This window comes from Ornithorhynchus anatinus, chromosome 8 (genome assembly GCF_004115215.2).
Source record: "Ornithorhynchus anatinus isolate Pmale09 chromosome 8, mOrnAna1.pri.v4, whole genome shotgun sequence".
NCBI classification, from domain to species: Eukaryota; Metazoa; Chordata; class Mammalia; order Monotremata; family Ornithorhynchidae; genus Ornithorhynchus; species Ornithorhynchus anatinus.
Window position 1 is genome coordinate 15,324,829 of NC_041735.1, and position 10,947 is coordinate 15,335,775.

The 10,947-nt window shown below is 39.5% G+C and overlaps 1 pseudogene; it reads left to right on the top strand.

Annotated features, from left to right (window-relative positions):
- Nucleotides 1-9,989: 9,989 nt before the first annotated feature.
- On the top strand, nucleotides 9,990-10,090 carry LOC114813994 (annotated as a pseudogene).
- Nucleotides 10,091-10,947: the final 857 nt, after the last annotated feature.

Genomic DNA, 10,947 nt, shown 5'->3' on the forward strand with positions numbered 1-10,947 from the left:
ACAGCTATCCTCAATCAACAGTCTCCTCCCACTGTGATCATACCGTATCTTCATAATTTGTGGTGTCGTTTGCAGCACTTAATGGTGTTGATGCTTTTCACTAATTCTATTTCCTTGGATAAACTATTCTGAGTCTTTGCCACAAGCCCTTTCAACTTTTGAAAATATCCCTAAATTCAAGCAATTAACTTGTCAGTGACAAATCACCATCCAAAAGAGAAAACTACGATCTATCCTCACTAACCGCAGATGTCATGAACTGCAAAATCACTAATGGTAAACAATTAGGCTTCTCAGTAAGATAGGTTTAGGTTCTTATTTTTGCTATTTGTAGAGTTTTCCAAGAGTCTTATTCCTAAGGATGTTGACTGTTTCCTCCCAGTGACCTGAAAACACATGTATCATAAAAAACATCCTGTCTATAAAGATCAACAGTGTAGTTTTACACAGTGGAGGTTATGTTACCTGTCCCTTATAAACATTATAATAAATCAGAGGAAAAGCAAGCCTTGAATTCCAAAGGCCTCTTATAAATGTAACCATTGAAAGTTAGAATTGGAAAGATTTCTAGGCATTTGTTGGTAGGAAAATGACCCAGGATAGATATTTCTTCTTTCCATTGGCACCACCTCCTTTATAATCTAGATCAATGTTTTGCTACCTTAATAGTAGAAAGCACCTTCCTTATGACTTAGAGAACAGAATGGCCAAGTGGATAGAGCACGAGCCTGAGAATCAGAAGAATTTGGATTCTAATCCCGGCTCTTCCAGTTGTCTGCTGTTTGACCTTGGGCAAATCACTTCATTTCTCTGTTTCTTGGTTACCTTGTCTGTAAATTTGAGATTAAGACTGTAAGCCCAACATGGGACATGGATGGTGTCCAATCTGAATAGCTTGCATTTACCCCAGTACTTAGTAGAGTGCCTGGCACATAGTAAATGCTCAAAAAATACCACAAATACCATAAAAAAAGCCCCTCATTTCCTCTTATGTGGTTTTAACCGCCTGAATATTAACCCTTCAAATACCATGATTACAATTTTTAAATCACGTCTTAGTTTACTTTCCTTCATATCGAGCAACTCAAATTCCTTTATCTTTCACCAGAGGATTTCCTAGCCAACAAATCTGCTATCTTCTGCTGTAGGTTCTACACTATATAATGCCTTAGTAGAAATTTATATATGCCTTGTTGTAATTGGCAATTTCATAATTTAGAGGCAGTTTTTTCTGGTATGTAAGCAAAATGGTTCTAACTCAAAGGGAAAAACAAGTGACAAGAATTCACTGTGAGTAATCAAAACTGTAAAATAGAAATCTGAATGGCAAGTTTTACATTTCATTACTGGTTGGTGAAACAGGCACGTTATTATTATTGTTATTATTTATGACATATTTAAGTGCTTACTATGTCCAGGCATTGTACTGAGCACTGGAGTAGATTCAAGCTAATCAGATTGGACACCGTCCATGTCTCATGTGAGCCTCACAATCTTAATCCCCATTTTACAGATGAGGTAACTGAGGCACAGAGAAGTTAAGTGACTTGGTCAAATACACCCAGCAGACAAGTGGCAGAAATGACATTAGAACCCAGTTCCTTCCAACTGTGATGCCTGTGCTCTATCCACTAGGAAACTGCTGCTTCTTTAATGGAGAGATTTCTTTAAACATTGCATACTAAATGCAATCCTAGGCAAAGTCCAACAATTTCTCAAAATCCTATGTGAGCATGTTCCCAGTTTAGATCATGGACAAAATATAATGCATATATATTTCATGCTGTTGAGATTTTCAAACCTAATTTGCAAATTTCACACAAAAATATGATTTTAGAGAAAGGACTTCCAAGAAAACAAGCAAACCAGCATGCTTTGTATTTTTCCTATTAAACAGTTTTTATTTCACCCAGTTTCAGATGTAGTCACCATTATATGCAATTAATGTAAATTCTTTTTAAGTGTCATTCATCTCGAAGAACAAATTGCAAAATGTTCACCGGTTCCAGTTTACTACACAGTAGTTAATTTTTGGCAGATGAATCAGGAAGAGAATCCTTATAATCTCTTTTTGGTTATTGTGGAACAATTATAAAATGTGGTATTCACTCCTGGAGCTTTCAGGAAAATATTTGGCAGGACCTCTCATTAATATATCATCATCAAGTACACTGTTCCTTTTGTGGAACACAGATGTTTTTTCTCCACACATATCACGCTAGAAGGTTAAACTGATAAAGCTGATTTTCACTGAGATGTATTTGCCTTGACTGTTTTATAAATGCAATTGAATAGTAGGGATTTAGACTAATCTCACTGAGAAACAACCGCAGATACTGTACAAACAGAATCGTGTGATATCGGTCGACTTTGGGCACATCATGTAACGGCTTCATTTATTCTGATTCCTCTTTATCCTGTGAGCAGCTGTCTCCTCATTTCCAGTCTATTTTAATGTGGAAATGGTGTTTAAGGCAGCTACAACAGTCCTTTTGTCTTCTTGTCATTTTCCAGAACTAAATTATCAGTACAAGTTAACACAAGGAATTGTTGAGGCAGTCTATCTTCCAGGATGAAAAGTGTATTTTTTTTAATGTAGAAAATAATTATTGGGTTTCGAGGATTTCTTCAAATTCAGAATAGTGAGTGTAGAGTAGACTCCACTGACTGATTTTCAAACGATTGAGATGATTCATATTGGAAACAGGACTCTGTTCCATTAAAAGTGTGCTAGAGGTAGTATTTGGGAAACCAGTCAGTAAGGGATTCAAATGCCAAACTCTGTCCCTGAATTTCCCTGTTACACACGGGTAAAGTGGCTCTGGCCACTCCAGCCTATGGCCCCCCAAACCAAGGAGGGAATACGGGGTGAAGTGGGACCAGAGGAAAGGTGAATCCACAGATTAGACTGCTCCACTGATCTGTCAATAAGGCTCTCCCTAGCAAGATGCAAGGTGTGCTCCTTTCCCTCTTGGAAAAAAGTGCTAATCACCTTTGAGGTGCTGAGAAGTAAATCAAGTTGAATGACTCTTGCTTCTCACTGGTTCCTGGAACCAATAACTAAGTAATACTTGTCATTTTGGAGAATGTTCACGACTGCCCTGAGTAGAGTGATTTGATGAGTACCAAAATGATGAAAGCTAAACTGCAACAGGAACTATACTATGAAAGGATGTTACCTAGTTCAGCCAAAATGTGGGCTTTCACTATGCGTTTCAGCTAGAACACTGTTAGAGAATTAGAGAAGAAACTTCCAACAGCACAATCTTAAGGTGTTAGACACTTGGAATGCTACAGTGCAGGTTTTCCTTAATGCATTGGTGAGGTTTCCTGAATTGTACTTTTCAAGTGCTTAGTACAGTGCTCTGCACACAGTAAGAGCTCAATAAATACGATTGAATGAATGAATGAATGAGAATAGGTGGAAGTGAGAAAACAATATGTCAAGCTTGATTCCAGTTGAAGGAGTCATTCTCTCTTCCTGATATAGGCAGTTCATATAATCACAGATATGCCCAGGAAACAGCTTCCATTTTCTAAGTGAGAGTGCTATTTTTTCCCCTCAAAATGCAGCTAAATGGGTTAAATCAAATTATCAATGTATTCACCTTTGGTGAGTGTGTTTGTAGACTATTGCATTATTTTATCCATAATAGCAAATATTTGATCAGAAATCGAAAGATACTTATGAATGCCAAATTACTGCCCAAGCTTATTTAAGAAAAAATGTCATGTAGGAATAGTTTTGAGTGTAGTTCAGAGCAAGAATTGATTTTTTTTTCTAGCATCCATATTTCTTTGTTTAAAATGATTTCCTTGATTTAAAGATGCACCACAATGTTTACCCATTGTATCTAGGGTAGGATTTGAAACCCTTGTGATTGTATCTGAATGTATTAAACAATTGATTTGATGTTGAACTCTAAAATGGTTTAAAAAGGCTCCTTCTATTCAAACAGTTCAACAGAGATAAAAGGATTTTTCTTGATGGAAATGTAATGGGTTGTGTGTTTTATCCCATTCAAGAGGAGTGCCTTCATATTCAGAAAGCCTGAAGGACAGATAGTTCTTGAAAACCTCTTCCTAGCTTCCTTTCCTATGGATGTGACACCAAGGTCAACAAATCTTTATCACTTCTTTAGTGTTTGGCACTTAACAAGGATAATTCCTTTTTTCAAATGTCTCTACAGCAGCCTCTGCAGCCCCGGAGAACAAATGTTTCAGTCTGACATAGCAACCTGAAACTGACAAAACTGCACTTGTATGATGTGGGAGTCTCTTGGGAGAAGCTGTTAGGAAATTCCCTGGAGAATGGAAGAGGGCTAAGAGAAGAGGCAAAGTAAAAGGAGTGGAGTCATTTAGGAATAAGGAAAGGGGACAGCTATCCACAACAGAAAAGAAATAGTTTGCTTTTTCACCTTTGATAGATTCTTACCCATTATTGGCATAAATAATAATAATAGTTTAAGGCTTACTCTGTGCCAAATAATATATTAATCAGTGGAATAGATACAAGGTCAGATCGCTCTGTCCTATAGAGACTCACAATCTAAGAGGAGGGAGAACAGGTATTTATTTAATCCCCATTTTATAGATGAGGGACCTGGGACACAGAAAATTTAAGGATTTGCCTAAGGTCATACAGCAGGCCGGGAGCAGAGCTGGAATTAAATCCAGGTCCCCAAACACCTATTTTTTGGGAAAACTATACGATGAGCCAATTGCAGCCCATGTTGAGAGCCTTGAAGATTTATAATACTTAAAGTGGAAAGTGTTGCATGTATTAATTGGGAATCAGATCAATAGTTGGTGGTAAGCACATGAAATTAGTTACAGGAACTTGTGTAGGTAGCAAATGAATGACTTTGATGAATTAATCTATCAGATATCCAAAGTGGATTAATCAAGAGAAAATTGGGGGATTTTGGATGGTGTTTTATCTATTAGAATGGCTATCAGCCGTTTCTTTCCTAATGCCTCCGTTGGAGACAGAGTACCGGGCCAGATGAACCACTGGTCTCGAACAAATTTCCTCCATGATTTGCAGCATTAACAGTTAATTTGTTGAAAGAAGATCTCTGTAAGGACCATTCTTGAATCTTGGATTCTCTCTCCCGAATCTAGTTCATTGCAAAACTAATGTAAGGGAACAGAATCACTGTTATTTTGGAAGAAAATCCAAAAAGAGTTGTAAAATAACTTCTAAAGGTGCATCCAAACTCTCTCAAGTCATTTGGTAACACAAGGAAAATAGGTGAGAACTGTATTTAACTCCCCATTCAGGGAGCACTAATGGAAACCTAATTTCTTACAGGAAAATCTATTAAAGGAAGAGCCTTTTTATAAGGATATTTTCTGCACAAGCAAATTGGATTGGTAATGGACTTCTGCTAAACTTGTTGATATTCTTTAATGGAAGGTCTGTTTCTCAGGAATGGGCATTCAGTTTCCTCTGCTTGATGAACTCCTCAACGAACGGCATTCAGTTTCCTCGGCTTGATGAATACTTCAGCATTTGCCCCTTAGATCTTTTTTGCAAGCTGTGCAATACAAGGAAGGGAAAGATTGCATACGAAAGAAGCTTTAAGAGTAACTAAAAAGTCCTTTGTGACTCATATATTGTTAGTAGGTCCTTAGTGTGATTGCATTGATAGAAACCAGGTGGATTAATTGTGTGCCCGGCCAAGGAATGTTGTGCATTTAATGAATGTGACTTGTTGTTAAGCATGAAATAAGGGACTGGAATTATCTGCTTACCAGGACTCAAAAGACACCTGGAATCTTAAAAGCCTCACACAGTCTGGGAAGAGAGTGGATCAGTTGCACACTCAGCTCTGCCATGTTTGTTTTCACATGTATTATTTTTGTGGGCAGGTGTAGCGTCTACCAATTCTGTTGTACTTTTCCAAGTGCTTAGTATAGCACTCTACAGACAGTAGGCACTAGATAGAGACTGGTGATTGACTGATTTTTCACTACCCAGGTTGGCTAGAATATTGTTTGGGAATTAGGGAACTTGGTCCAACAGTGAGAACAGTGAGAACAGTGAGAACCTGTGGACTCACTGTTCTAGTAACACATCCCAATGTTGAAATAAATGATTTGAGCCCACCTAGCAGTGTGAGGAGCAGCATGACCTAAAGGATAAAGCATGGGCTTGGGAGTCAGAGGACCAGGGTTCTAATTCCAGTTCTGCCACTTGTCTGCCCTGTGACCTCGGGTAAGTCACTTAACTTCTTTGTGCCTCAGTTACCTCGTCTGGTAAATGGGAGTTCTCCCTCTTAGACTGTGAGCCCCATATGGGACCTGATTATCTTATGTCTACCCCAGTGCTTAGTACCGTGCTTGACACATAGTATCATAGTCTCACACACTTTGCTACCATACTTAAGTATTCAGTACAAGGACTTTTTAATGGATTCAAACTCCAGTGTTTGATTTGCAACCCTTCTAAAGATAATTGACATTTATGACAGCTATTGGACTTGGTAGTTAGGGCTAAGACTGAAAGATGTGTTTCAGAATGTTGGTTGTAGTCTGTGACATGATCTGATAGAGAGCACCACAACACAAGATTAATTTTTAAAAGGAAAAATAAAGAAGATATGTGACAAAACACACATCCATCTTTCTATCATTTACTCTTTGTTTGGGTCGAATTTTATCATGAATTTATGGTCTTTCTATTATTAGAGGGAAACTAGAGACTGCTGCTGGGGTGTGAAGGACATTTAGCCTTTGTATTTAGGAATTTCTCCTGTAAAATAATGATAGTTTCATTTTTACAGTTGCTTCTTGCTCTAGTGTCTGGGTGAATGTGTCTGATTTGTTGCTTCCTGAAGAAGGGTTTCATTTTGGAAATTGCATGATTGAGAACCACTATAAATTTTCCCCAAGTATCCCTGTGAAAATTCACTTTATTCCTCATTGCGTGAGCAAGACAGGAAAAAAAAAGCATATCACAGTTTCAAGCCCCACTTCTCCTGTCACCTGAAGCAAATACAGGCACAGGTATGTAAATGGTGGTGACCTGCAGTGAGTCATCCATACTTTTTCCTCTATAAATTCTAAGTGGTGGTGACCTTCAGTGAGTCATCCATACTCTTTCCTCTATAAATTATGTACCTGCAGCACACCAAGCCATGTCAGGTATGAATACAAACTTCTCCAAGTACTTTATTTAAGAGCTAATAATAATAATTGTGATATTTAAGTGCTTTCTTTCTATGTGCCAAGCACTGAATTAAGCACAGGAGTAGATACAAGATAATTAGGTCAGACACAGTCCCTGTCAATAAATCTATCTGGTATTAATTGAGCCTTTACTATGTACAGAGCACTGTACTAATGACTTGGGAGAGTTGGTAAACCCTAGATCTGTCCTCAAGAAGATTGAAATCTATTTTACAGGTGAGAAAACTGAGGCACAGAAAATTTAAACGACTTACCCAAGTTCATATAGGAGGCAAGTGGCAGAGCCGGGATTAGAACCCAGACCCTCTGACTCCTAGGCCTATACTCTTTCCCCCAGTTCTCTATCAGTTATATCTAGTGGGCTGCAATGAGACAGAATATCATATCTATCATATCATAGGTTAATGCATATTCAGGAAATCTCTGAGTAAATTAGAAATTCACAATTTGTATGTTTTATCATTCTGTGATTTTTCCAAATTTCAGCTTTTGATTTGAGCCTTTATGGATAATCCATCAATCATTAGTAGTTATTGAGGGTTTACCTCGCACCGAGCATTGTACTAAGAGCTTGGAAGAGTATGATACAGCAGAGTTGGCAGATAGGTTCCCTGTCTCCAAGGAGCTAACAGTCTAAAATCTCTTGTCCAATAGGCTAGACAAGCCTCTGTCCTATGACTTTCAGGATGAAAAACTGAATCAAGAAATCAATTTCAGTGCTAAAAGTTTGTTCAGTAACTCTCAAACTCTCTCTTTCCTTCCTGTGTTGGACCAGTGGGTTTAACAAGTGAGTAAGCAGCCCAGAGTGTAAAACGCTGTGACGTGCACAAAATGATTTCATGGCCAAAGCCCATATGTAACTAAAAGCTACCACGGTACACTAGAGGTGTCGTGCTAAAGCAGCAAGGACCTAGAGAGGAGCGGCATGGCCTAGTGCGGTCTTCTAGTAACCTTAAAGGGAAAGGGAAAAACAACCACAGCATGCAGCCTCCACAAACCCCTGAAAATATTGCCAGTAGTTGCCGGCACTGTGTAGACACAGTGGTTGTTCTTTCTACAGGTGTGGCTTGAACCCTGTGGCATGAGGAATAAAAAGTTCTTCTGTTCTAGCCACCTCACATTGCATGATTTCAAGAAAATTTTTGATTTTGTGTATTTGTGTCGTGTCTTAATGTTTCTTCATTTTTGATATGTCTGTATCCAGTTGACTCTCCTGACTTATTCTCTTAGATTATGAGCCTCCCGAAAGACAGGGACCTTGGTAAATCCCACCTGCATATTCAATCCCAGTAATTAGTGTGGTGCTCTGCACACAGTAAACACTTCATAAATACCATTGTAACTACTACTAGTGGAGAGAGCCCAGTCCTGGGAGTCAAAGGACATGGGTTCTGATTCTGACTCCATCACTTCCCTGCTTTGTAACCTTGAGCAAATCACTTCTCTATGCCTCAGTTTCTTCTTTTGTAAAATGGGGATTCAATATCTCTTCTCCCTCCTACCCAGACTCTGAACCCCATATAGGACAGAGACTGTGTCCGACCTGATTATCTTCTATTTGCCCCAGTATTTTAATGCAGCACTTGGCCCATAGTAAGTGTTTAACAAATTACACTACTAGTATTATTATTATTAGGCAGTAGATAGTGCAGTCTTCCTTGCCAAACATTAGTTATTTTCAGGATTCCTGCTGAACCTCTTAACCACAATAAAATGCCCTAAGTGGTTCTTTAGTCCCAAACCTTCACTACTGATGGCAGAGCCCCAGTGGGCATTTCCCAACTTTTGGCTGCTTCACCCATCCTGCTACAGACAAATGTAGGTTGGACTTAAGGGGTGGAGTGGAACTCTATTTCATACTGAATCTTCTATATCAGAATCAGTAACTAAATTTATCCTGATTTTGCCATTCAAACTTTGAGACTTTCCCTGTAGTATAAAAATAAAAATATGTGTCCATTCGTAGTGCAAACTCAGCAAGACTAAGCATGAGAACACATGGAGGCAGGGGAATGGAAGAGAGAAGAGGGAGAGAGCTTTACTGGCTCAAAAAGGCTAAACAGTACTTTCTGGTTCAGTGGATATCTAGTTTGCACATTCTCAAGGGTCTGAAAGCACTACTTGACTATAGGCAAGGAAAAGACAGCTGTTTCACTGACATCAACTAAATGAGACCTGATTGCTGGCTTTCTTGTCCTTCTCTAGCTATTTAGGGTGACCATCTGGGAAGGCACTTACCAATTGAATGTTTTTAAGGCAGCTACAATCAGAAATCAAGTGTCCAGGTAGCATGACCGATCATCTGAGGTTTCAGATACAACTGAATGATTTGGAAGTGTATTTAAGATAAGCCTGGGTAAATTCTGCCACTTCTGAATAATGAAGAAGCATATTTTAATTAAAGGACAAAACATTTTGACTACCTTCACTTTTACCCAGTCCTTAATTCTCTCTCTTTCTAATTTTAACTCTGAGAGCAAAAGAAGCGGGTGTGATAATGGTCTCATTCAGGGCCCATCACTTAAAACAAATATTTAAATTGGAGCTTAGATAAGGTCAAAGGTAGAATTTGCTTTTCATTTGGTTAAAAATTCCAAACCACTTGTGGTTTGGAATGAAAAAGAACACACCCATTTTTTAATTTTTTTTTGTAGTTAGGAAAGCTAGGTGAATTGGAAACTTAGCAGAATGCCTGGACCAGAAATGAGCACATTGTGAATGTTCTTTTTATTGTCTCCTGAGGGAGTTGATTATGAAGTTAGAGAGAGAAAGTATGGTCCATTAATCATAAAGCAGCGCTTCAGCAGCAAATACACTAAAATTGGAATAACAGTGAAGATTAGCATGGCCCTCCCACAAAGATGACACGCAAATTCTTGAAGAGATGTTTTCCCTTTGAATTCCCATCTCTTTTAGGAGCCTTTCCCCAACTAACTTCCTTCTTCTCACTATCACTTCTGCACTTAAGTACTCATAACCACACGTAAAATTTTTGTTCCAAGATCTTAGTTCATCAGTATAGATTCAAAGGTATACTGTACGTGTTCAAATTCAACCAAGTATATCACCTATGCATATGGATCATTACCCTTTTTTAAGCACTTGATATTTACTCTACCCTCAGCCCCCCAGCACTTATATACACACCCGGGATGGAGCAGTGTGGCTTAATGGATAGAGCATAGACCTTACTGCTCCAGGCTCTCGTTATATCCCGGCTAGACTACTGTGTCAGCCTTCTCTCCGACCTCCCTTCCTCCTCTCTCGCCCCGCTCCAGTCTATTCTTCACTCCGCTCCCCGGCTCATCTTCCTGCAGAAACGATCTGGGCATGTCCAGACCTTACTGTAGACCTTACTGACCTTACTGTAGACCTTACTGCTACAGGCTCTCGTTATATCCCGGCTAGACTGCTGTGTCAGCCTTCTCTCTGATCTCCCTTCCTCCTCTCTCGCCCCGCTCCAGTCTATTCTTCACTCCGCTGCCCAGCTCATCTTCCTGCAGAAACGATCTGGGCGTGTCACTCCCCTTCTTAAACAACTCCAGTGGTTGCCTGTCAACCTCCGCTCCAAACAAAAACTCCTCACTCTAAGTTTCAAGGCTCTACATCACCTTGCCCCTTCCTACCTCTCCTCCCTTCTCTCTTTCTACCGCCCACCCCGCACGCTCCGCTCCTCTTCCGCCCACCTCCTCACCGTCCCTCGGTCTCGCCTATCCCGCCGTCGACCCCCGGGTCACGTCCTCCCGCGGTCCT